The sequence below is a fragment of the Sinocyclocheilus anshuiensis genome, unplaced genomic scaffold (genome assembly GCF_001515605.1).
Source record: "Sinocyclocheilus anshuiensis isolate Anshui unplaced genomic scaffold, SAMN03320099.WGS_v1.1 scaffold476, whole genome shotgun sequence".
NCBI lineage: Eukaryota > Metazoa > Chordata > Actinopteri > Cypriniformes > Cyprinidae > Sinocyclocheilus > Sinocyclocheilus anshuiensis.
The window spans coordinates 1,434,933-1,462,805 of record NW_015554139.1 but is presented as its reverse complement, the minus strand read 5'-3'; the positions used below and the strand labels follow the sequence as shown (position 1 = coordinate 1,462,805).

Genomic DNA, 27,873 nt, shown 5'->3' with positions numbered 1-27,873 from the left:
TTGTCATGGTGGATCGATTTGATCCATGATCGACATTAAGGGCTGCTTAAGAATAAGCGTGCACAAATTAGTGAGATTGTGTGAACTTAATTTGTCATTTATGGAACCGCTTTAGTCCCGATTGATTTGTTAGATCGATTGATTTCAAGTCAGGTTTTGGACTTTAATCCCAGTTTTTTCACGGGTCTCCGTGGTGTTGTGATTTGCCATATTCACGCAGCAGCAGCGGTGATGAGAGAACGCGCTTGACAAACAAATACATAGATCACAGATTATTGGTCACTTTCTAAATAATAAAAGTATAGTACATCCACTAGTAATTATATATAAATAAATCGGTTTATTGACATGCATGCAAGGTCAAAAAACACTTTCATTGTCTTATAATATGCATTTATTTTTACCTTATTTGCTCAACGACTCCCAAACGCTTCGCTTAACGATTCATTTTTCCAAAACCCCTCCTATGCATGAAGCTAATCTGCAGTGATTGGTCCGCATCATGCCTGTAATGACTGATAAAGAGGTGTTTATGAGCGCAGTGCTACTTTGTGTACAGCCGTTAACGGGAAACTGCTATTTTTACCGCTCCAAAAGCGGCACCTAGTGGCAAAGAATGAATTTGCATTTTCATTCAGACCAAGGCGAAAAGACCAACAAGTGGGCGGGCAATATGCTAATGTTTCATGTTGACGTCAACATGAAACGGCTTGGGATTCGTTTGAAAAACAACTCGTTTCAATGATTCAGAGTCGACTCTTTCTTTCTCGAGACAATAACTTTATACACGGTGCACTTTCAGATTTAAAACTTGGCAGGATGTTTTCATTCACTTAGAGCTGTGTTACACACTGCATGAAAGGTAATTTTCAAAAATCCATAATAGGGGCATTTTAAAACTTTTATTCAGCAAGGATGCATTTGTGACAGTAAAGACATTTATAATGCTAAAAAAGATTTCCAGTTCAAATAAATTTTGTTCTTTTGAACTTTCTATTCATTAAAGAAGACTTAATTCACCAAATCAGCATAATCTGGAGTATAGATGCTGAAAATGGAGTTTTGCATCACAGGAATAAATTACATATTAAAATATAATAAAATAGAAAACTGTTATTTTAAATTGTAATAAAATGTCACATTTTCACATGTTCTTATGGTATTTTTAATCAAATAAACGCAGCCTTGGTGAACACAAGAGCCTTCTTCCAAAAACCTAAAAAATCCAACTTCACACTTTTGATCTTTTGATAGAGTAAAACTGAATTGTGACTGACAGCATCAGAATTTGTTTACAGCTGCAAATAAGCTTGTTTACAATCTTTATCATGATTACCGGTATATGTTACTCCATAGAAAATCTTTTCCTAATAAAATGTCAATGAATAAAATCAAGCCTCAACCTGCATTTCTTCCTGTTTTAATCCTGTTTGTGAAAATGTGAAAATATTGAAGTAAATGGATTACCAAAAGCATTTCACAGTGAATTTAAATGAAGAACAAAGAGTGACTTTTGATGTATTCTCTTGCTTATGAGATTTTTCTTCTGAGGAAAAACACCTTAATAATCTCCCATGTGTCTTTCAAAACAATACCACAAAAAATTAACAAAGCAAGAGTTTTCCGTATATGATCTCATGACCATTTCTCATCCAAAATCTTCCAAGCCCAAATCATGTGATCTTACTACTAACATGAATTCTACAGCTCTACACTTTTACAGTATGTATACATTTTGTGATCTTCTCAGTGGTCATCCAGCGGATGGCCGCTCCATGACCCCACTGGAGCCATTTGAGAGTCTGTGAAACCTAGAACCAGAGAAACCATTTGAACGAGCAAACTCTGAGCAATAAAATCTCCTTCTGGGAAGAGAGAGAGAGAAAGAAAGCCAGAGTAAAGGTGGAGGCAGTGAAAGAAGGCAGACATAAAGATAATCTTGAAGCCCAGAGCACTTGTTCGTCTCTTTCTCACAGCCCTTTCTATTATGTGCTTAGATCATATATGTAATTGTATGCACCCTCTCCTCCTGTAAGAGCACTGTAATACCTCTGCTAATGTGCCACACTGCAGAATGGGGCCTGATTGAGAGACACCGTCGACACGATTAAATGCCATGCAATCATTTGCCGGTTTCTGGAAACCTTCAGCTGTCCATTGATTCTCTGCCCTCAATCAGGGATCTCTCTTTTCTTCCGTCTTGATCTTATTCCCCTTTATTTGCTTCCTCTTTCATACTTGGACCCCTGGATAAGAGTTACAGTAGGCCATGGTCTCACAGAGGGACTTTATGGTCTGCCTCTCTTTTTCATAAATCTGTTTTTGTGGGGTCTATTAAAGAGAGGGGCTGTTTTTATGAGGGTGATTAATCACAATGTCATTGTTGCACCGCAGGACCACAGCTATCATACAAAGCTCCATGAAGCTTCACCACACGCCACATACTCGCAATCTACTGCGCAGTGAGTTGGGGAATATTGATTCTTGAAAATCTGTCAAGATCTGTGTGCACAACATTAGGTGTCATGTACAGCCACTAGGGGGCGATGGAGTTGTTTAATGTGAACGTGCCAATTCACCTGTTGGATAGTGTGAAAAACCAAAATGCAAATAAATAATATTTCCTAGAAGTTAGTGTAAATGTTTCAGCACATTGAGAAGTGGTGCTTATATAGCAAATGAGTCCAGCTTGCATTGCTTCAGTGCTATTCAATAAAATACGAAAAAGACTAACAAATAAAGTTATTTATGAACCAGTGGTCAACTTTTTTGCTTTGAAATAATAATTTATTTATTTATTTATTTTAATAATATTTCACAATATTACTGCTTTAACTGTATTTTTGGTGAGCCTTGGTGAGAAGCTTGTTTCAGAAACATTAAAACATCTTAATTATTACAAACATTAGACCAGTATAGTATATTAATATTCTTGTTATGATGGTCATATATAAATATACAGTGCTGGGAAGTAACTGATAACATGTATTCTGGATTATGTAATCAGATTCCAAAAATTAAGTACTTGAAACTAAATTATATTACATTTTTAAACACTGGTAAAATAGCCTAACACTTATATACATTTAGAAAGTCTTCTAGCTTTTCAGTAAACTCACGAACCCCCTGCAGTTCCTTCACGAACCCAATCTTTGGAAACCTCTGTGTAATGTAATGTTTAATGCACCTCATGTTGTTAATTACAACGAATGGAATATATTTTCTTTCCCTTTGTGCTTTTATATCAGTATGGTACAAGATTATCTTATTTAAATCAATGTGATTAACGAGTTAGGTCAAACATAATCTAAAAGTAATCAAAAAGCAGTGTGATTATATGACCTAAAATGTGCAATGTAACGGATGACGTTGCTAACTACAATTTTTGTCATGTAATTTGGAATCAGTAATGGACTACAAATTGAAAGTAATCAGCACTGTAAATATACAGTATATAAGTAACATATAATTTAAATTTTAGTTAATGCATTTTAATGTGACAGGGGCGATGAATCATTTAGCTGAACTTGAATATTGTAGAAGTCTATTTGAATATTGTATTTTTGTTTAACATATATTTAAATATTATATGTTTGAGATCAAACAATAATTGATGGACCACCTGCAGTACTGCCATAGACCCCCTAGGGCAGGGTATCCTAAACTGGAGTGATGGAAAAAGCTAATAAACAATTAATGAATAAATTAATAATTTTTAAATAAAAACAATCAAAATACGTAAATATGTTATTTGTTGACCTGCATATTATGTGACCATAACTGACATATGAGAACTGTGAAGGTACCAACGTGTTGATACATTTTTGACTTAACAATCTTAAAATTTAAGGAGGTACAAGTAAATATTCTAGGTAAGGAGTTCGGCTGACAAATAAGTTTGGGAATCCTTGCCCGAGGAGGTTGCAGACAATCTTTTGAAGTGTGGACATCACAAAACGTGTGTTGATTCTCTATTCAGAACTCACTTTCTACATTCAGGAGGATGGGCTGACTGGTCTTGTTCTCTCCGTTCTTGTCGTTGACAGCCTGGGCGTAGTACCGGCCCGCATCAGGGGCCACGGTGGACAGGATGACAAGGGTGTTGTCCAAAGTGAGGGCTCTAAGACGTTAGAGAGAGAACATTAGGCACAGAACTCGAAAACACAACTTACAAGCGGCAAACACATCAGTAAACAACTCAAACACACAGCAGCGCTGAGGAAAACTGTTTAATAGGCTGGGATGGTAATGTTATTTGCATTGAAGACTCGAGTGGATATGTGTTTTAGGATTGCTGGAGCTAAAATGCAGGTCATGCGTGAGTGCGTGTGGTTAAATGAGAGTCGACACTTGGAGTGCAGCGAGATTAGAGCCTGTGTATCTGTCAGCACAGGCCTCATCAGCCCAGATTAAACCGACTCCAGCACAATTAGAGTGAGGGCTCTCACAGAGTCCAAACCAAATGCACTGTGGAATATCAATGCATTGAAGGAGCAACAAGCAAGCGGCAAACAAATCGTATGCTGTCAGGCACTCTCACCATCATATAGGACCATTACTGCCGCTCGACAGACACAGAGAGAGCGAGACAGAATTAAGCTCAGAGCAGCGCCGCTGGAACCTCAGATGTTTATATAACCCCTGCCTCAACGCTCAGCGTCTCATTGGGGATTCCTCATATACTCCAGCTGAAAAACAGTGTCTGAATGTTCTCCAGTCTGTGCTTTGGGGTGGGGGAACACAATCCTCCAGTGGTGGACAGTAACGGAGTAGTTTTGCTTCGTTACTGTACTTAAGTAAATTACTGTGATGTTCTGCAAAACAACAAGCTTTAAAACACTTTTTTCTTACTGGTGCAAATCAGATGGTCAAATCTGTTTTCTCTCAGGTACATCGCAGTGTAAGCTTCATAGTGAACATTACTACATCACTCTCGTCAACGTAGTCCATATCAACAACAAAAATATATCTTGACTCCATATAGTGGTTATTTTGGCAAAATCCCAGGTATTTTGAGCAGTAGGATTATAAAAAATATGTGCTAATATAAAATTTAATTAAGTAGCCTATATAAAATTGCAAAATAAATCTATCTATCAGTTGTTTTTTACTTAAGTACATAAAAAATCGAGTACTTTTGTACTTTCACTCTAGTAAAATTGAAAAAGGAGTACTTTTACTTTTACTGGAGTAATATTTTATTATACGTATCTGTACTTTTACTCAAGTACTTGATTTGTGTACTTCGTCCACCACTGCAATCCTCAGTGTCTAAAGCCCTCACGTCAGATGTGACATGCCGGACGATCAGCATGAATTATAGATCATCAAACACACTGGCTGTTTTCGTCGAGCCTCCTGCTGGCGGATGAGGTAAATTGATCTCAGGTGATTACTAAGACTTTTCTAATATGGACTGCGCACACATACGCACACACTAGGCAGTGCGCACTCAGGCACAAAGCCTGTCAATCATCCAAGGTCATCAATAAAGGCCTTTTGTCCACTTTGTCTAATTGGCTCCCATGTTGCCGGCTTCCTCTCTAGCCTTCAATCACATTTAGTCTAAAGTCAACAGGGGTTCTTATTACACCAGACATTATCAATGTGAGCTTCTGCAGTAAACACTCTTGGAGTGTTTCTGGAAGTTCCAGAGTAATTATACAACAGCATTGTACTCTATTTCTGTAAGGTATAATAGCCTATCTGTGAGAACGAGGGCCATTAAGTTGACTCTGATCCACAAATGAAGAGAAGATTACATGCGGCTGCTGGGGGGGATCTTGCGCCCGTCTCTGAACCATGTGATCCCGGGCCGTGGAAAACTGTGGATTTGTGGGGGGAAGATCAACGCCGCCTCTCCTTGCGACACCACCTGAGACCGTTCTCCCTGCACAAAGCCTTCCATGTCTGAGAAACAGAGAGAGAGAGAGACGGAGCACAAATCAGGACAAAACAAGAACAGGGCCTCATTGTGACAGAAAACACAAGGTTCCAATCTTGTGATATGACTCTTTTGGCAAATAACACTTAAGGCTTCATTTTCTGTGTTCTTGTTTTCTGTCTTGCACTCAGTTGAGTGTGCAAGTCTTTCAAAGTATTCTCCTTTGACAGTGAGTGTGGATAGACATGTACGTGGACCATTCTTTTCAAATGTTTAGATCGCTCGCGTATGTACTGTTGACTATGCAATCAGTGGACTGTACGATGAAAATTATGAAAATAGTGTTGAAAATAGCAATAGTGCTATGAATTACTGAATGTATGTTCTCTAAACTTTCAAAACATCAATTTTTTTTCTATCTTATGTTTTTTATTGGTTAAATATGAACGTTAAGGGAGCATTCCATTTTATCGTTTTGCTAACATTATGAGAATGTTACTGTTGAATGTTCTCTGAACGTTCTAAAATTAGTAACTATTAAAAAACGTTAGACGAACATCCAGCTAAAATGTAAAAAAAAAAAACATTCCATGAATGATGTATACATAACATTGTTGTGCTAAAGTTTTTAGAACATTATTAAAGACTAGATAACTTTAAACAAACATTCTATTAACGCTACAGGAAGAACGTTTGTTCTTAAATTGCCAGAAAGTTAGCCAAAGTATGCTCTCTGTTAGCTGGGAACTTGGTTTGACGTGACAAGTTTCTAGCATCAGCTTTTCTATATGCTAATTTGTCTGTGTTAAATTAACAAAGCAACAAAACTGCCAATCAAAATGTTTCAGAATCCATAAACCTAGGTATTCAATTTTGGTACATTAATCATCTCACACTGTTTGCACTAAAGCTGCCTCAAATCGTCATCACTTATCTAAAGCTCTGATCACATTTACAATTATTGGACAAAATCCAATCATTAAATAGAATTATGTGGATTTCACAACTTGTTCAAGTTGGTCACACGGCTTCGCTGACTTCTCTGAACGGTGCTTCATGAATTATTACACTATCAACAACAGACAATTACCTTTTTGCTCTATTAGCAAAAGTGTGATATCTTAAGCGACCACACTTAAAGTTTTAGGATTTCCTGTTTGTATTGTGTTAGGATATGATGTGACACTTACAGGCGACCTGGACTTGTGAACTCCTCTGCATCAGAGCTCCCACCCTGTTCCTGACGATGCATCTATAGAAGCCTGCATGGGAGCGATCCAGTGACGGAATGACGTACCTGGTGAAAGAAAATCGGAATCCCATCAACCATTGTTTGCTACTTTTCATCGGTCCAAAACTGTATGTCTTTCTTTCTCCATTGAAATACAAAAGAAGATATTTTGAACAAAAGTCATACAGGTTTGGAATGACATGAGGGTGTGTAAATGATGAAAGAAATATCCCATTAAGACGACTGTAGGTTTTGAAGATATCTTAGTCGGTTAATGCAAAATGAGGGGTCTTGGATATGGGTTAATCATGTGCTTTGAACGTCTGTGATCGTAGTCATGTATGCTATTGAAATAAAAACTAAAACTAGGCCGCCAACATGAAAACATGAAGTACGCAAGTGTGTTTTTACACCTACGCACACTGCTTCAGTCACGGGCCTGTGGCAAGACCTATTAGTTAAATGGAGTGATAAAGAGAGAGCTGAGCATGTGGGCAGTGGCACTTTTACTCAACCAAACAATGCTGCCTCATTTTTACAATGCCAGCTCTTTTTCTGATACTAGTTTTCCTGCATTACCAGTCGCAGGTTTAATATGACCTGCTGAAGAGGATTCAAGCTTTTTCTTTGATCAGTGGATGCGAGGAATATAAAGAAGAGAGCAGGTCCCCACTCGTAGAAAAAGGAAACTATGTAAACACACACACACACACACACACACACACACATACACATCAGTGTCTGAAACATAGGAGACTGCTGGGAAGTTTCAGTCGCCAGGGATCTTTTGGAGATGCTCTGTGGACTGCGTCAGAAGCACTGCTATTGTCTTGACTGACAGGCAGAAAAGCCGTAGCGAGCAGGAACCTCTTCAAGAGGCCAGAAAACGTCTGACTCGACCCCTACTTAGAGTGAACACTGTGGGTAGCTTAGACTTTTAGCTATTAGGACGTCTTATAATGCAAAGGCAAATATGAAAGAGTCCATCTGGAGTCCTGTGGTCAGCAGGTACAAAGAGTGCAGGAATAGAAAACAGCCAAGCCACCTCACTGCGATCAGAGAGAGAGAAAGAAAAAAAAACGCTTTGCCTTTTCAAATATAAATATTACATAGCTCTTGAAGCTATTGAAAATAATTCACAAGGTACTCGGCTACCTGCTATTTCTTGATGGATAATTCTGCACTGCCTTCACCAGGAATACAACATTTATGCAGAATACATAAAACAAAACATGGACGACAGGGATCGTTCAGGAAATACATCTCATTCTCATTTAATGTGAGCTGAGAGGCAATATGAGTGTGATTTCATGGCTGCAGAGGGAATGAGGCGCTACAACTCAAGAGGATTACAATCCACAAACGCTCCTGACTCACTAAAAAGAAAGAAGACATAATTTAAATAAATACTGTAAAAAACACGGAATGAAATTTGTTGCAATTGAAAGCGTGGTTAATGTTCTATTTGTGATAATGATTAAGCTGTCTGAGCGATAAATGCATGTTTCTTCAACTACATGCACTTTCGTGACCCAGGGGTTGATTTTTATTCAAATGAAAAGATTTCAATTTTTTCTATTTGTTATATGAAGGTCTAATTAAAATGGTTTTGGAAACTTTTTACCAGGCTTTTTACCACATTATTTTCTTTATTACTTTTTAAATGCGTTTTATGAATAGATTTTATTGTTTTATTCTTCTCCCAGACCCTGTCTTTCAATCTTAAAATATGAAAATTCACTACAAGGAGAATTTTTTAAATTGTGCATCATAGCTGTAACTTTGCAGATTAATATGCCATTTTGTCAAATTATATATATATATATTTAATGTGAGCTGAGAGGCAACATATATATATATATATATATATATATAGTGTGTTTAGGAAACATGAAATGGTAGCCACACAAAAGAGTTCAGATTTATTCTTAAAATGTCATTTTTTTAAAAATATGGTGAAAAAAACTTTTGTGTAAATGTCAAAATTAAAATGTCATTTCCATCGCCATCACTTATTGCACCAGAACATTTTATTAAATGCAGTACATTATTTGAAATGTGACAGTGTTCTGAAAATGTTCATGACTTACAAAAAAAAACAAAAACAACAACAACAACAACAACAAAAAGTCATGTATGTTCACTGTTAAACATTATTAGTGCACAAATGAAATTAACTAGTTAGAGTGTGAAAAGTGCATTTTCAAAATGTCTACTGGGCCAAAAGTGCTCATAGCTGCAGAAACACTCATACAGCAGTGGGAAGATAGGAAGCGTCACCTGTACTCCAGGGAGAAACGCGTCAACTCTGTACCATTGTAAAGCCATTTAAACTCCAGAGGCCAGCTGCCTTCAGCCATGCAGGTGAGAACCAAACGGTTTCCTTCCAGGTGGATTTGGGTTGCCACCGGCTCCATCTTGAAGTAGGGTGGGACATCATCTGGAGGGAGAGAGAGTGAGAGAGAAAGAAAGAGGCTTAGCATGTTTCACTCAAGTAGGACATGTTCCTGGATCAACATACTTGTAAGTCCAGAGACAACATTTCTATCAACCAATCCAATTTAAGGGTGAGATTTAGAGTCAAGCTTAGGGCTGAGGTTACATTTACATGTATTCATTTTAGCAGACGTCTTTATCCAAAGCAACTTACAAACCAGAATAATACAAGCAGATTAAGTATAAAATAGTGGAGAACAATGCTAGTTACTGTGGTGCTGGCATCTTCTGTAAATGAAAATAAGTCTTTTTTTTCATTATTATAATTTTTTTTTAGGTGAAAAGCATAAGAAAGACTATTTACTTTAAACCATTGTTCTCAACTAGAGGTCCGGGGCCCACTTGAGGGCCTAAGCCAACTTCCAGGTGGGCCCCAAATAAGTTTTAAAATTAAATTTAGTTACATTTACATAATCTTAATCAAAATGCTCACAAATACAAAATGTACATTAAACATGAAACTGACATTTTCCATTCAACCAACATATTTTATTTATTTTTATTAAGGCAGAAGTACTAGCGGGTATATATACCTCTTAAATAGGAGGGCCTTCAAATATGGTCTTGAGGGCCTTGAGGGCCTTAAGAGTCAAAAAGGTTGAGAACCACTGCTTTACACTTAGGACTACCAGCAAGCAAACAATAGTATAAAATGTTTGTGTTTTTACAGTATATTAACATACTAAAATAAAGTCACATTTTTGCTTAAAAAATAATAACTACACTAATATAGTAATCAGCAGCAAAATGTGTATTTAAATTATTTGTTAGTACTAAATGTTGTTTGGCTATAATTATTCACCGTTCATTATTTTTATTTCTTGCATTTATTTTATTTTTTATAGTTTTATTTATTATTTTAGAACCATTAATCAACAGATCCTGGGTAAAGTCATTCCAAGTTCATTTCAATTCATGTGGCGACGTTCAAGTGATTAAAGTTTCATTTTTAGCCTTATATATATATATATATATATATATATATATATATACACTATATATATATAGTGGCAACACATCAGGGCTTGTGCACTACCCATCAGGCCACGTATTCAACAGGCTATAACTGTTTGAAAGAGATGTTGTTTACTACCAACAAAGAAAGATGAAATATGTCTCACGGTTGAATCACGTCATGCTGAGAGTGAGAGAGACAGAAACATAAGCAAAAGAAGGCATTAAGAACGATAAGGTAAACACGATTTGACAAACTGAATTTGGCCTCTTAAAATATAAAAGGCAATTTAAGTAACGATTTGTCTGTTGTGACGCTGAGATGCTCTGGAGACGTCTGAAATCTTGATAGAGGGAGGGTGAGGTGAGAATTTCAGGGGCCTGATGGGCTAAGTGAGGGAAGGTTTTGAAGATAACTTTAAGATGCAGTCGCTCCGCATGCAAACCTGACAGAATGAGCTATAGTGTGCTGGGGAATCCATTCATCTTCAGTCTTTCTAAAACAGCCGGATTATACAGACTCTCAGACAAACACAAAGCCCTGCATGCGGCTGCCTCCAGCCAGGAGACAAAGTGATTTCATTTCCTTCATGAGGAGCAGATGATGGGACCTATCGATCGCAACCGAGTGGTTCTCTGTAGGTGACATGGATCTGATTGTTATTGTGTTTGTGAAAAGCCAATTAAAGCTTGTATTAATTGAGGCAATAACCTAGCAAGCCCTGGAGCTCTGTTGCAGGGATGTTAAACATTGTGCTAATTTCTCTGTGCTATGAGGTGCACTGAGAGGCATTTTACGGAGTCTCTCCTCTAGGGGACATCACCAAGTATATACAGATCTCAGTTTGGACTGAGGTCTCACGCAAACAAACAAAAAATATATACACAAGTATATGATACATATTAACAACTTTCACAGTGTGGTTGGGTGAAGGCAACTGAAAATGTTGTCTGGGGCCCGTAGACAAGGAGTGCCTTAATAATAATGAAAGCATATTCATTCCCAGATTCTTATACCTATATTTTCGCTGTGGTTATGCATGTACGTATAAGTACAATCATAAAAACAATCATAAAACACACCTACACGTTCCCCTGCAAGAAGAATGGGTAATTTTTTTCGTTTTTTGGGGTGTTATTGGCCTAATCAAACCTGGTACAACCTTCTAAATCATTGCCATTGGGTAACAGGCTCTTGAAAACAATTCCTCTGTGAGCAGATATAGACTGCCAGTCATTTCAAATCCACTCCCCACCCAGACCTCACTATCCCCCCACCCTGAGTGCACAGCGCTCGCCAACCATACCACCACAGTCATTTTATCCTCCAGTAAATGCAACAAAGTGATTTCATTTCCTTCATGAGGAGCAGATGATGGGACCTATCGATCGCAACCGAGTGGTTCTCTGTAGGTGACATGGATCTGATTGTTATTGTGTTTGTGAAAAGCCAATTAAAGCTTGTATTAATTGAGGCAATAACCTAGCAAGCCCTGGAGCTCTGTTGCAGGGATGTTAAACATTGTGCTAATTTCTCTGTGCTATGAGGTGCACTGAGAGGCATTTTACGGAGTCTCTCCTCTAGGGGACATCACCAAGTATATACAGATCTCAGTTTGGACTGAGGTCTCACGCAAACAAACAAAAAATATATACACAAGTATATGATACATATTAACAACTTTCACAGTGTGGTTGGGTGAAGGCAACTGAAAATGTTGTCTGGGGCCCGTAGACAAGGAGTGCCTTAATAATAATGAAAGCATATTCATTCCCAGATTCTTATACCTATATTTTCGCTGTGGTTATGCATGTACGTATAAGTACAATCATAAAAACAATCATAAAACACACCTACACGTTCCCCTGCAAGAAGAATGGGTAATTTTTTTCGTTTTTTGGGGTGTTATTGGCCTAATCAAACCTGGTACAACCTTCTAAATCATTGCCATTGGGTAACAGGCTCTTGAAAACAATTCCTCTGTGAGCAGATATAGACTGCCAGTCATTTCAAATCCACTCCCCACCCAGTCCTCACTATCCCCCCACCCTGAGTGCACAGCGCTCGCCAACCATACCACCACAGTAATTTTATCCTCCAGTAAATGCACTGCCATTCAGCACAGCCAGTGGAGAGGCACATCCACTTAGCAAACCCGCACTATAAACATACCAACATTAGAGACCTCAGGTGCAAAATCAGGCTCCACATCAATTGGCTGAAAGCAGCATCCCCCCTACAACGATATGATGGACGGTTGTGCATATGTGTGTGTGGTTTGGCTGTATGATTGTTTGTGCCATCTTATGAAGTCTCAACTAAACTGCCCGCAGGAAAGAAAAAATCATGAGTGACACTTTCTTTGATATCTCATTCGTTTCTCCTAGACAAAAATCACATTAAATGAAGAGAAAATGGAGGCTTTTCATTTTTTCCTGAGAAAAATACCACCCAATAATAGCCCATATTTGCCAAGATGCCAAAGATTTCAATATAAACTCAATTCAAATATTACATATATTAAATATACTTAATTTAATCTACTAAATTATAGCAATCTTTTATAATATGCACATTAGTTGTGTAGATCTATACTATACTCTCTTTATAGATACAGTATACTATACATAGGCATAAGACTGATTTACAAACAGGGTGTGTGTGGGTGGGGGTGCATATACTTATATACATAAGTAGTCCTTGCTGAAAGGCAGGTAAATGGTCGCTAACAATAACAGATTACAACTCATTGCTTATTCACTTATCCACTGTAAAAGCATTTGGTTGGCAGAGGCCAGCTGCCATTTTGTTTTCTTAGGTGGCTGAAACTTTAAACGATTATTTCCTAAACCGCCTGGGGCAAGGACAACATTACTGGTGGTTAATAGTGGCTAATACCTCTGCTCTATAGTCTTACTGCAGGTTACCAACTGCCCCATGTGTGTGTGTGTGTTGTTGTTGTTTTTAATATTAGGAGAAACAGAGATATTTTAAATAAAACTGAGAACTCCATAATGTCCCCTATGAGAGACAAACCTCTACACAATTTTCCTTTGAGAGAGGCATAACTGAGGCCTTAGATTTTAAACTGCTTCTAAAGAAAGTTATGCTGTTTGTCTAAACTGTTAATGTTTGTGGTCGAGAGATCTCAATATGGTTGGAGCAGCTGTGTTGTTTTAGGTTAAAAAAAAATGAACAGGGTCTTTGTGGCCAAGTACACAATGCGGTAAAAATTTCACTCCCATGGGTTCCTATTATGTCAGATGAAAGGTTATGTTAGCATGAAATGGAGGCAGAGCACAGACTAGTTTGCAGAGGTCTGACATTGTCCTCACATAGGAAGCTTCTTGGTGCTGAGAGCGATCTCCATATTGTAATGAGAATGTCAGTCAGTGCCTGTGGCCTCTTCACTGTTTGAGCACCAGGCTTTGATCTGCTGGGGCTCAGGCAGGGTTAAGCAGCTCTGTTTCTCACTCTCTAAAATCCTGCTCTGAGTGGGCGGGCTAGGTCTGCAGGAGAGAGTGCCCACAGAGAGAAAAAAAACCCAGGTCAGGATGATTCTAAACTCAGCCTTAATGAGCCATAACGCAGGTGCCATTTCTCATCAGAATCCCTGTGGTTTGGAAGTGGAACAAAAAGATAAAACTAAAGGAAGGTGCCTTTTTGTGTTGATCTTTATGGGGGGGCAGCAGGAGATAAGAAGCATTTCAACGTGCACTAGGTGAATGAAGTGTGCTATATTGAGGTTCCTTCCACACATTGTATGTTTGTGTGTGGGGGTGTTGGGTGGCGTGGATTGTTGGTCCAGATGGAGAACCTAGGGGAGGTTCCTCTGCAGTGGAGGAGCCCTGCGGCAGGCAAGCTGAGCTGGCCGGAGTCAGGGGGCGGTTAATGTGCTCTTCATGCTTGGTCGGGCCAAGACCACCATTCTGCTGTGCCCTTATCCACCTTGCCACCACTGGCCACCTTAGAAACGACAAAGAAGCACTTCCACTAACCTGACAGCCAACCTCGAATGGCAACGCTCCACTCAGGCTGCTGTTGCTCTAGCACACACAGAATTTGAATAGCTCTGAGACAAAGGCCACAAGCGCCAGCTGGGATCCATAAAGCATGCCCCTCAGAGCTTTCACTGCACCTTGCTGGCACGCAATCATACTCTTGGGGCTTGGACTGAACACTTGTTCTGCAATTCCATCCCTTATTCCAACACGATAGGGGCCATGTCCCCTTCCGCTTAATCCTCTGGCACCTGTGCATAAGCACGTTAGCCAATACTGCTCTTCTCATCACAAAGGTTTAGAATAAGTGGAGGCAAGTTCTAGGCAACCTCTGGCTTAAAGCTGTTTTTTAAGAGGTACCTGTTTCTAAATCATTGTAGAACCCTGGGCTAATGGTCACCTCTGCTTTGTCTTGCCAAATAAAGGTCACAATACTTCCTGTAGTGCCTGTAAGAGTAACAGTGGCCATGTCCCTAGCCTTTAGGTGCAATACTGGAGAAGTCAGTGTATTTGCGTGTTTGTCTATCTGCTGGTCCAGGTGAGTGTATGAGGCTGGCACAGGAACAATCCTGCTCTGCGCTCCTGGTCCCTGCTGAAGGTCAGCCTGATCTGTCACTCTCTTTCAGCAGCGGTTGTCACGGTGACAACCGGCACCCTGCCGATTTACACTTCATCAACTCTCCAAGTGTGCAAAGTGCCCTCCACCCTGGCAGCAAGGTGAAGAGTCCCATTACCCTTCAGGCCAAACAAGCATGTTGGCGCATTAAGACAAACACAGAGGCAACAGCAGTGTGGCCACAACACTATCGTCACCGTCACATTCTGCATTCCAGCCCACGTTACTGCGTACAGTATATGTTGGTGTATTTATGGCTGGTAAAATCACATTTGTGAGGCACAAGCGCCAAGGGTTCTTTTGTCTAGGCAGATTGTGATAGCACCAAGAAAGACAGAAAAAGCTTTTATTTAACTGTTGTTGACTTTCTTTGAAAAGCACCACAGGTCTGTTGAATGAGGCGTAGAATAATAAAGGAACTCGGAATTACTTTGTTTGACTTCTGTTGCAATTCAATCGGTGGGGTAATTTGCAGTCTCTCATAGCTCTGAATTTCATTAGCTTCTCAGGTTTTCTCGACACATCTGTCTATGACTGCAGTATGAGTAGGTTGCCGCGGGTTAATGGATGTGTAATTGATGCGATTAATTGAGGTGTAATGTAGCACGGCATTGCGATTTTGATCCAGGGGGCTGCGGGCAGTCAGTGACGTAACTCAAACACAATTAGAGGCAGCACTGAGCTATCAAATAGAGATTTAATTAGGAGTGAAGACAGAATGGGGGGCAGTCAATGGTCGGCAGATTGAATTATCCGAGCACAGCCTCCTGAAGGCAGCATCGACACAATGCCAGCACACATTCTTCCCCCGCCCTCTCTTTCTTTCAACACCTATCTATTTTCTTACCTTTTGTCACTTCTTCTTTCTCTGCCACTTCGTCACAGTCTCTGGCGCTGTGCATATGCTGTCTCCTTGCATTTCCCTCTATAACTTCTCTTTCTACTCACCTCTGCATCTTTCCCCACCTCTCTCTACTCTCCCTCCCTCTTGTTTCCTCTCACTTTCTCCTTCTCTGGTTCTCAATCTCTCTCTGACTCAACACCAGGGGATGCATGTGCCCTGGGACGTGTCTCTGATATCCATGAGATTAATTAGGCACTAGAGCGCTTGGCACAACACGGAGAAGCAACTGTGCATGCCAACCATCAATTAATGAGATGCCGTGCACCCTCATACTTCATCCACATCTATTTTTCACCCCTCTGTCAATGCCTCTGAGAATCCCAATCAGTTGCCCCGACTGCATGTTTCTCTCTTCATCCAGTGGACTCTGTAAAGTCAGATACTGTTTTGATGGACTTGAGTAGGGAGTTTTGGAGTGAAGCAGAGGGAGCGCTGAAGTTTTAATGGTATGTGCACTGTAATTATGTGCCTGCTTATAGAGAACTACATCTTAGAGCTGGTCTTCCCATCTAATTTAATGCAATTAGGTAGGTGGCAAACAAAAACCGAAAATGAGAGTGCAAGCTACAAATTCACTTGATCGTAGTGCGAAGATAAATTACATCATGTAAGCTGAAGGCATGCAAACACCTCACCGAAGTGGTAAGAAGAAAGATCGGAGGCAGGAAAGCACTCTAGCCTGGCACGAAGAGGCAGCTACGAACTGTATTTAGAAAGTAGGGCAAAGAATAATGGAGGAAAATAACAAACAAAGGCATCAAAATGAGAATTCCACTGAGCCCCGGGTCATTAGAGTTAATTCTGCGCATTCTGCCATCTGCTGCGATTGTTTACACTTGCCTGGATAATTAGATCCTAATTAGTTGATGGGGTGGTGGGAATGCATTCCATCCACACATTATTATTTCACTGGCTCCATTATGGTAGAGCACCTGTACGTATGACATGGCACTGTCCAAAACCTCACTCACTTAATGCCGGGCTCGCAAAAGAACGAGTCAAAAAACAAACAAACACAAAAATGACAAATATGCAGTGTAATTATGGGCTGATACGCCCTTTTAGGCTCCCCTACAGGAAATCACACATTGCATTCTTCCCGACTAAATGGCATACGATGCAATCATTTCAAATGGAAAGGACGGCCTAGGCCCCATCTGTTCGAGCAGTCGTTTCACTGGGCCTTAGAGATACTGACACTCCAACAGCACAGAACAAGCTGTCGGATTTCTCCCGCTTTCTTCCAACCCCTCCCCTACACCTAAAAACCCCTGTGTTGGAGAGATATCACACTTGTTAATAGTCAGGAGCTCTGCATTGTATCTGGAGGCTGGCATTGTAATATATGTGTGTGGAAAGGCCGCTGATTGTGATTCTTATCGTTGCGCGTGTGCTGTCTAGAGTGCCGCGAGGTGACTGAGTGAATGGCAGGGCTGGATGTAAATGCTAATGGCTGCATGGCTTTGACAGAAAGAAGAATTACCATCTGCCTTCATTACATTTACAGCGGTCCGTGTGCCAAAGCAGACAGGGCTCGGCTTGGACACTGGTTTATTTATTTGTTATGAGGGTGCAGAACACGGTTCGCATTAGGAACATCAGTCACATGCATTTCGTATGGGAGGGACAGCAAAGGATGCAGCTCTGCGCCGTCAAGGATACGTCAGCCATATTTTACATCAGAGTGACTTGAAACAGAGAAGCATCAACACTCTGGGTTTTCCATCCAACTTTAGAAAAGAGAGACAGAATGTGTCCTCACAGAGGACAAAACAATATTGAGGCTAAAAACTGCAATGGCCTTACATCTGGGAGCACAAGCTGGTAACAAAAGTAGAAAAAATAAACAATTTTGTGACTGGAACAAGCAAGACACATGGGGAGTTGAAACGGGGTGACCAAACAAGAACTTTTATGTTTGAGAACATACACAAAACAATTCGAGCAGACAAACAGCAGTTTCTCATCTCAGCCTGCTGATAGTCTACAGTGTTTAATGGCACTCCATTACACACACTTCCTACGGACCTTTTTGACCACCATTTTCCCCCATCATTCTTCTTAATTGAGCTGTTGGTGTTCTCAGAGATGGTGTAATTATACCTCCCCTGTGACACCCATGACCCCACTTCCAGCTGCAGTCCCCATTCACTGAGAGTAAGCACTCCACATCCCTAAACACCTCATCGCTGACCCCTGACCTCTGTCATTCCGAGAGTTCTATTCCAGCTGGAACCCTGTAGCTGTGCTTAGACTACCACGGCCAGCTCCGTCTAGAAGCGTTTTGGCATTTGGGCACAGATGTACACGCCGACCATGCTGGATGGTAGAGAAGACTGCAGATAAGGATCCGAACACTCAGACATTATGCTAATGACATTGTTCTCACACATCTTACATGTCTCCTCGCTGAATCTCATCTCGCTTCTCAATTACCCAGATATTGTGCATCAGTAGCTGAGAGGCACTGCGCAGAAACAGTAGAGAGGAGATCTTTTCAAAACACTAATTATTGTGTTTGCCGGGACACAATATTCTTGCTTGTGAGGGCGGGTGCAATTAACCTCTGTAGTCAGCAAAGAGCAGCAGCGCCTGGAATCTGCTCCGTGCTTGTGGTTAACATGGCACCCATATAGATAAACTTCTTGGAATTCTGGAGTTTGAGTAAGACTGACCACACCTTTAAAAATAGACTAAATAAGCATCTGGTTATACAAACATGGGAGAAGGCAAGAACTATGGTGCAGGCTGCTTGGGATCAGCATTTTGCTGTAAAAAGTGCAAACGAATGTGGTTTAAATTCATGTGCCCTGGTCACAGAGATAGATTTCTACAGCACAGTTTAGGGTCTGGCCAAGTGAAATATGTGGTGATGGACACATTAACATATTTATTTAAATGAGTGAGTACTTTCATTCTCTGCCACGCATAAGGGTGAAGAATTTGTGGACAGCTGCTGGGCTCAATGACTAGTTTCAGATATCAAATGAATGTACGTCACATTAATGCCATCCAGGAGGAACGAGAAACCCACACAGTTTTTCTGATTGAGTTCACACCAGTATCAGGCCCAAATGGAATCTGCTGATTTTTATGTGTGGAATTATTTGGAATCGAATTAAATGAAACATGTTACCTGAGAGAACTTTGGTAGCTTAGGGATAGTTCACCCAAAAATCTAAATTCTGTCTTTTTTCCCGTACAATGGAAGTGAATGATCACCAGCATTGTTCATATGTATATTGTTCTGTGTTCTGCAGAAAAATAATAATAAGAAAAAGTCATAAAGGTTTGAACAACATAACCTTTATGACTTTGCATTTACATTTTTGGGTGAACTATCCCTTTAAATCAGCTTACTGGTTTGACTTCAAGGAACCTGATTTTACATTCAGGCACTGATTCTGCTTTATGCTAGTGGTTTAAATCAGACAATGTCAATAAATCAAACATTCAAATTTATTGAAATACCAATTAATAGAATATGCTCAACAATATGCAAAACTATGTAAACTGACAATGTTGTGCATGCATAAACAAAAGCATGTAAAGCAGTGTGATTTACCAGCATGGAACAAACAAATGGAACAAATGCTTGTTTAAATATTGTCTTAGCATTAATCATGTTAGCATGGAGAGGTGAATTTGATGTTATCAAAATTGATATGGGACCGCCTTTTTATGCTAATATGCATATTTATTTTGCCAGATACATGATTAGATTTTATTATTAGCATTGTTTTTCATCGAACTGACCAGTGAACCAATCAAATGAGAACCACTGGCTTAAAGCAGAATCAAATTAGCCAAACTAAATACACAAATACAGAAAGGGCTGGGAATATACAAAACTTTGTTAATGACGGACAAAACTTCTGCTTGAGGTGAGCAACACAGAACTTTTCTGTCGGGCAACAGTTGGCTCTACTGACATATCTTCTGACATAACTCTAAAACATTTGTAGTGATGTTTAATCACCAGTTTTGTGAAATGTCTCTCTATTTTCCTGCAGCAAAGGTGAGAATCAAAAACCTTGCTGGGGGGGGGGCGGGATACTTTCCACCCCACCCAGATGTCACACTGGCAACCTCCTACTAACAAATCCAATTTATATGCAAGAGTATTGGAAACTGCAGCCTGAGAGGTTCAATGCAGGGTTGAAGTTGTGAAAGTAAAATCAAGGTTAGCTCTATTTTTGACATCCTCTTATAAATATTCAGAGCTCTTAAAAGACAGAGAAAAAGGTAGAGTGAGACAAAGAAAGAGAAAGAGAGAGCAAGCAATAGGGAGATAAATAGTAAGTGAGTGAGAGAGAGAATTATAGAGACAGCAATTTTACTTCTGACACGTCAGCTTTATGCCTGAGGGATGGAAATAACAATATTAAAATTAACAACACAACCATTTCATTCTTCCCTTTCTACCCTTCATTACATAATTTAAATGTTTTAGTGAGGACCTTTTAGTGAAGGTTGAGTTAATGATAATAATCTCCCATATTCAAATGCTCTCATCCAAATGACAGATCAAGGCCAGTGTGGCCCGTGCCCTGGGGCCTCTGATTATCAGGGGCCTCTAGCTGTGCGGAGGTCCTTGAACACCTGGAAATAAACCACTGTAGACTTAAAAGTGTGCCACTAACCACTGTCACAGCGTAAATTAAATGAAGAAATGAAAACTACATAGAGTATACTGTTGTCTCTTTTGCAATATATGTGCTCATTCTCATAACTGCAACTTCGAAAATTTGTTTCATGCAGCTGCAACTTTATTTCTCACTTTTGCAATGCTTTTTTTCTGGGGTTTTTTTTGGACATTAAAGAGGCAGGTGCCCTGGGGCCTTGCAGGACCATAATCTGCCCTTTATGGGGGCCCTAGGCGAGATCATTAAAATTGGCCCCAGCAGTGCAAAAATAGTCTTAAAATAAAACATCCCTAGAACCACTGCAATGTGACTAGTGGTCTCTATGGTTCCAGAGAAAGTGCTAAAAATAATCACCCTCTGCACAACACGCATAAATGTTGTTGTTCATCAGATTCAATGCAATTTTAGATTCAACGAGCAGAGCAGCACGACAAAACAAAACTAGATTTCTTCAGTTCATTGATTAAAGTTGGACTGGCAGTTTTGTCAAAGTGCAGCTCTCACCTCCACTGTACATTTGCTAGTAAGCATTTCCTTTAGTTATCTACTCATTTATCATGAACCATCTCAGCAGGCCCCAAGGTGACCATCTATAATGCCGATAGGATAGACCAGTGTCGCAGAAAATTTGTTCTCAATTTCTTAATACCTGATGACAGCCATAGAGATCATAATATCTTGCACTAGCTAATCAAAAGTGCATTTCTTAATCAGATACAGTAGGTGGCTAAGCTGATAGCTTGCTAACTGAAGGCTAAATGAACACACAAAGGTGAATGCTTCATTTGATTATTGGTGATACAATGTGATATGTGATATGCATAAATTAACATATTTTTTTGATTAAAGGGTTAGTTCACCCAAAAATTCTCATTTAAAGCAGCTGACACAGAACAACATACGCTGTTTGCGTTCAGTGGATACTCTCCAAAATGGCACCAGAGTCGAATTGTTGAATAAAGTCGTTATTTTTGTTTTCTTTGCATACAAAAAGTATTCTCGTAGCTTCGTAAAATTACGGTTGAACCCCTGATGTCACATGGATTATTTTACCGATCTCTTTGCTACGTTTCTGGACCTTGATCGTGGTAATTACATTGCTGTCTATGGGAGGGTCAGAGAGCTGTCAGAATTAATCAAAAATATCTTAATTTGTGTTCCGAAGATGAACGGAGGTCTTACGGGTTTAGAACGACATGAGGGTGAGTAATTAATGACAGAATTTTCATTTTTGGGTGAACTAACCCTTTAAGTCCAAATATACAGTACCACTAAAGGATTTTCTTTCATTTCTAATCCAGCACCAAACAGAGTAATCATAAAAAAACACTGGCCCCGCTCGTACCCGGTGGCCTTTACCAAGCTGACGCAGACTGACATCACAAAGTGCAGTGGATTCCCACCATCAGAGTTGGTGGCTCTGATGTTCCTGGCACCAGCCGGGATGAGTGATTTGGCGGATTAATGCCGCTTTCCACGCTGACAAGAGTTATGGCCCGCGATTTGCATCGCAAACGTCTGTTAGCTCTCCACGTTTGGAAATGAATATTACCAAATGACAAACCGACAGGAGGCCAGATGGGCGACGCTGGGCTGATATTGTCAAGGTTTTATTTTACATATGCGAGACCCATTTGCGGGTAAATACACATCGAGAGTGTCTTATTTACCCCGCCTCACCCCCCTCAACATTGTAATCCCAAGGATAATCTCCGTCTACAATATCCGAGATAGAAATGAATTGGTGGAGAAAATCGTAAATGAACATATTTAAATGAAACCCATTAGGGAATATTGGCGTCACAGTGGTGAGTAGCGCATTGGTATTTTAAAACGCTTCAGAATTTTATTAGAATCACTTAAACACAGTCATGCATACTTCAACGCACTGGATTATATTAATACATTCAGATTTATTTATAAGCATTTTCTCAGATAGACTAAATTACATTTTGATTTCAGATAAGAGCTGCCTCATGGCAGAAAGCATGCTTTATTGAGTACAGATCTAAAGCTTTTCTTTCATCAGACCTCAAAACAAAATTGAAATTATTACTGCTACGACATATATACATATATGGCTCAAAAAGAGCACTAGCCATTGTAAAAAGCACATGGAAATACATTTTTCAAACTGCTATTCGTAGGCTCACAGAATCAGTGGCCTATTACCTTTTCACCCCTGACACTGTATGCACACTACTTCGAATACTAACACCATTTTGCACTTCTCATAGGGCGAGTTCAACGTCAGGCATACATAATTCATCAGGCCTTCTCTGACAATCACTTTTGAATGCGGCTTTTCAAACTCAATAAATCTTTTTTGAATTGAAATGCCATAACTGAAACAGACAGGGCGAGAATGCCATAAACATATTTATTTGTTTTGTATTATTGCGGCAGCAAGAATGCATATGGTGGAAACAGGTGCCAGAGATGAATCAGACACAGAGATGGGTTAATACCGAATGACGCCCATGAGACTGTCTGCCTGCGTGCTCTTTTTGGAAGAGATATCATTTTGTTTTCTCTGGAGATGGCTGGCTAGTCCTCATCTTGTCCTCTGCGTCTCTCTCTCTCTCTCTCTCTGTTCACTAGGCAGATGATGCAAAGTATCTCTGTCTGTCAGTCCTTTGTCCTCCTTTGTAGGCCGTTTCTCAGTCTCCTTATCAGCCTTCGCCCGTTGTGAGTAACTTCTGAAATGCACTAATCTAACACTTTCGCTCCTTCATGCAACTCCAACCACCCTCGCTTCCCTGGCGTCTTCCCCTCTTTTCCTCACCTCTCCAGCCCTCTCTCGCTCTCCGACAGAGCAGACGCAACGGGAGAGGGTTTGATCCTTCTATTTCGCCCCATCATTTGGGTCCGCTCTGCGACCGCCGGACGAAAGCCCCTCAGCCACAGATTAAAAAGTCATGAGTGCTTTTAGGCGAGCAGCTCGGCCAGCCCACTCGCCCCACTGTGCATTGGCTCTCCGAAAATAGCCTTTGTGTTTCTGCGACAACGTAGTCAGAGAAGTAGGGAAGAGGGGGGTGCAGTGGCGCATAGCTTCCCTCCATGCTTTTAACCACAGTTCTCAGCTTTGCTTTTAATTGAAATATCCGAACCTTGCCGGCTCTAGCTCATGAGTGGCGTGCTAAACATGAGAGGCAGGCGCCAGGCTCTTTAAAGATTCAGAACCACTCTTCGCCTACATTCGCCCACACATGCATGCCAGTTACCTACCGAATGGATGGGGTGGAACAAAGAATTACTGAGGTCAGGACCCCGGCACGTTGACGCAACCTGGGCACCGGCTGGGAATGCACCTTGCATTCTGAAAAGAATCCAGTAACTTCTACGAGACATGAGTCTGAACAGAGTCCATGCACCTGAGGCTAATTAGAGTAGAGATGCTGCTGCCGTGTGCATGGCACATTGTAATTACAGGCCAGACAGGTTGTGTCTGTTACGCATGCCTTTATATTGACGGCTTCTGAGTGAGAGCGGTTAGTTGTAACGGACCCAGCAAACCCCAAGTGTCATAATGAACAAGTGGTATGTGAATGTCTAAAAAAATGCTTCCAAGCTGTCAATCCCACCAAGAGAGAGAGGGGGGGTCTCTGAGATCATGATTTTGGAAACATAATATCTGATATCTGTTGTAGTACTGAGCATAAATATGTACTTAAGTTGCAGAACATCAGAGAAAGTATAAGGAGGAGGAGACGGACCACTTGTTGAAAAATGAATGGCAAGAATTTGCGATGCTTATGCTGCATTCAAGTCCTCCTGAAAAGTTCCTACTTAAGAGTTTGAAAACCGTAATCACGATGTGATGTGCATTCAAGTGATTTTGGTTAGAAATAAAATGCACTCGCTGAGAAATTTCATATTATTTTCTCTTTTTCGCACTTGCTGAACAATGGGTCAATGATGTGACACTCATTATCTTGTTCTAACTATTTATTTATTCTTAAATATATTTAAAATGCAATTCACACATATAATGACTTGAATACACCTCGTCTATGATGTGAATAAATTATTATTTTTTTCATTAAAATTCATTTTGAGTTGGAGCCATAGCCTTGTGGGGCAGCACTCAGGCATATGGTGCAACAGCGCTTCGGGCAAACTGATTGTGGTCTTGTGGTCCTTTATCATCCTATTCTCCTTCATCCAAATATCTCCTCTAATAACAGAATGAATGAATTCGGAATAGCATACCACCATAGTACTCTTATTATTTCTGTACTGTATCTGTATATGGCAGGAATAGTAAGAAAACTATGCTAAAATGCAACAGACACCTGAGACATAAATGCCATAATCACTCTAAAAACAGAAAAGGACATATCACAATGATGAAAATGCCAGCTTCGGCCACAATCAATTTCCATACTGGTTAGTCCTGGCGATCTAGGTTGGCCAACATAATGTCTGACATCAGCACAGCACTTCCATTGTGAAAAAGGAATGTGCTTAATTGTTATTGAATTTGTCTTGTATTGTACTTCTGATCTTAAAAGTATATTTAAAAAAACCTGTCCTTGCAGATAAAATATTAATGAAAAAATACCACTTAATACTTAAAGAGACACACTTTCATGACTGCTTCTTAATAATGTCAAATGAAAAGTATCACTTTAAAATAGATTTGAAGTCATTATGTTTTAATAATTTTTTGGACTCTAAAGAAGTTCACTCATTTTGATGTATCGACAAACTCTGGTCCGGCAGGGATTGTAGGTGGGGGGAGTGAATGACCAGCGCTCTCTTCCACCCTCAATACCACGACTGAGGTGAGACCCTTGAGCAAGGCACTGAACCCCCAACTGCCCCACTGACGCCGCAACAAAAATGGCTGCCCACTGCTCTGAGTGTGTGTGCACTTGAATGGGACACCATACTTGGCCACACTTTCCCTTCACTTTTCACTATTACAACTTAAATAATAATAATAATAATAATTACTATAAAGACTATTCCAGGTGAAATGTTTTTGAAAACATCCATTAGAGAACTTTCTGACTAAAAATCTTGCCTAGTAGCATTTAAAGCAGAACATTCCAACAAAATATGCTTTCTAGAGGAGTATGACGAAATTACATAATTATAAAATTACAAACGAGTAAGTCTGGAATGAACAATTCGACCTCTTGTGTAAACAGTCTGTTCATGTCTACACTCAAACAGAAAACTTGCAAAAAACCTTTCATTTATGACTAGTTCGACTTTATTCCTTTGACAATTAAAGTAATTATGAAATTACATATAAAGATGTACTTAAGTCCTACATACTTAAGAGGGTCAAAAAACACTCAGCTAATTCCATGTAATATAAATGTAAACTATAACAGATTTTATTATAGTGTCTAAAAATATTACATTTAGCTCACACTTAGGTATATTCTTTTAAAGAATATTATTTCCATAATAAGCATGCTAAAGTGTTCTTCTTCTTTTTCAGAAGGCCTAACACACGTCACACACTGGTGTCCAGCAGTGCTGGTCTTCTCAGCAGGGAGAGCTGGCCACAGTACTGGTCCACATACTGTAAACACAAAGCAAAGATTTCTTCTTATCCAGGTACGATAGACTCTCGCCTTTCCACCCCACTTTTTCATTAGCACTTTGACAAGGCACAGAAGGACACAGACACACCTCTTCACTCAGAGCTTCTGTGGAGGACGGCCTGTCAGCTGAAAGATGACAACTTGTCTTTGGGCCATCTCACCGACGGAAGAGCTAAAACCAGATCATTCCAAAGGAAAGAAAAGAGTGCCAAGCAGCGCCGACACACTGAGCTCTATCTCACAGCCAACTGAGGAGTCTGATCACGCAAGGCCGACTTCTGTGTGCACTGTATGCTTGGCACTCCTGTAAAGAACATAGCTGTTTTAGCCCGAAGCTGTTGAAGGTTTATGAACTGTTCTGCCTTCAGCAACCCCACCCACTCGGCTCCAATGGTTCCCGTTGTACACTTCTACTTCACAGAGGTGTTTTTTTCAACATGAGATATTCAGATACATCGTACGGTTCCTTAATCAGGCCTGCGAGACTATCTGCCGCTCTTGCACCCCCTTACAGGCTGTTGTGGCGTAGATCACATGCCACGAGTCATTTGCGCGAGCGCCGTGAGGAACATAAACCTGACGCTCTGCTTCATCACTTTAAGTGCCTATCTCACAGCGTGCGACATGATGAAAGTAAATCAGATTGTGGCTAAATCCGCGGTTCCTTTCCCCGTCTACCATCTACAACTTTTCTGCATGAGATCAGTGCACTTCATAAAATAATATGCTGTGGGATATTCTCCGAGTCAAAGGGCAGGGATAACCTTTTGCATTTGCATTTAAAGGCGACCACATTATTGTGAATAATGATTGTTTGATCCTTTATTTTCTAAATGTTTTTTTTTTTCATCAAATAGATTTGGAAAAGGGCTCAGAGCTGTGATTATAGATCTTCGTAGAGCCCACACAGCCTCAAAGACGTGCATATCAAAAGAAGAGAACACGGTGCCGAGATCTGACTGATAAGTTTGAGAATGAAAAGTGTATGAATGTTTTATGAATCAGCGGGATATTATCAAAGCGCCCGCTCTTACCCGTTCTTTCCGAGATGTTTTCTTTCCCAAATCTGTCTTAATTATTGAAAGGCTAGCCTGAACCTTTTTTTTTTTAAACACTGTTTCGCACCAACTTCCCTCAGACTCACTGTTGTGAATATCAAGCTGAGCTTATTGATCAGAATTTCATAAACGTAACACACACGTTTAAAAGTGAAGCGTGTAGTTTCTGCACCACAAGTTGCACTGAACAGTGCAAAAGAGAAAAGTTTTAAAAACTCTTTCCGTCTACCATGGCTAGAACAAACAGGTAGTTCTGCCCCTGTCATTCACGAAGATCTACACATCCTCAGACATTTGTGTTTGTTTATTATATATTACTTTCTGTTTTATCATCCTCTTTTGATTCAGGTTCATTAACAGTTTCATTAATTATTCCTTAAATACTTTTGGAATAATAATTTCATTACAAATTTATTTAGTATTTTTATACTATCGTAGTATTTATTCATTATATATATAGAGAGAGAGAGAGAGAGAGTTTCAGTTTTCATTTCAATTTTCGTTTAAGCTTTAGTCTAAGC

General features: G+C 39.9%; 1 pseudogene; it reads right to left on the bottom strand.

Annotated features, from left to right (window-relative positions):
* LOC107670438 (protein sidekick-2-like) overlaps positions 1–27,873 on the bottom strand; it is a 143,277-nt pseudogene that overhangs the window by 57,209 nt on the left and 58,195 nt on the right.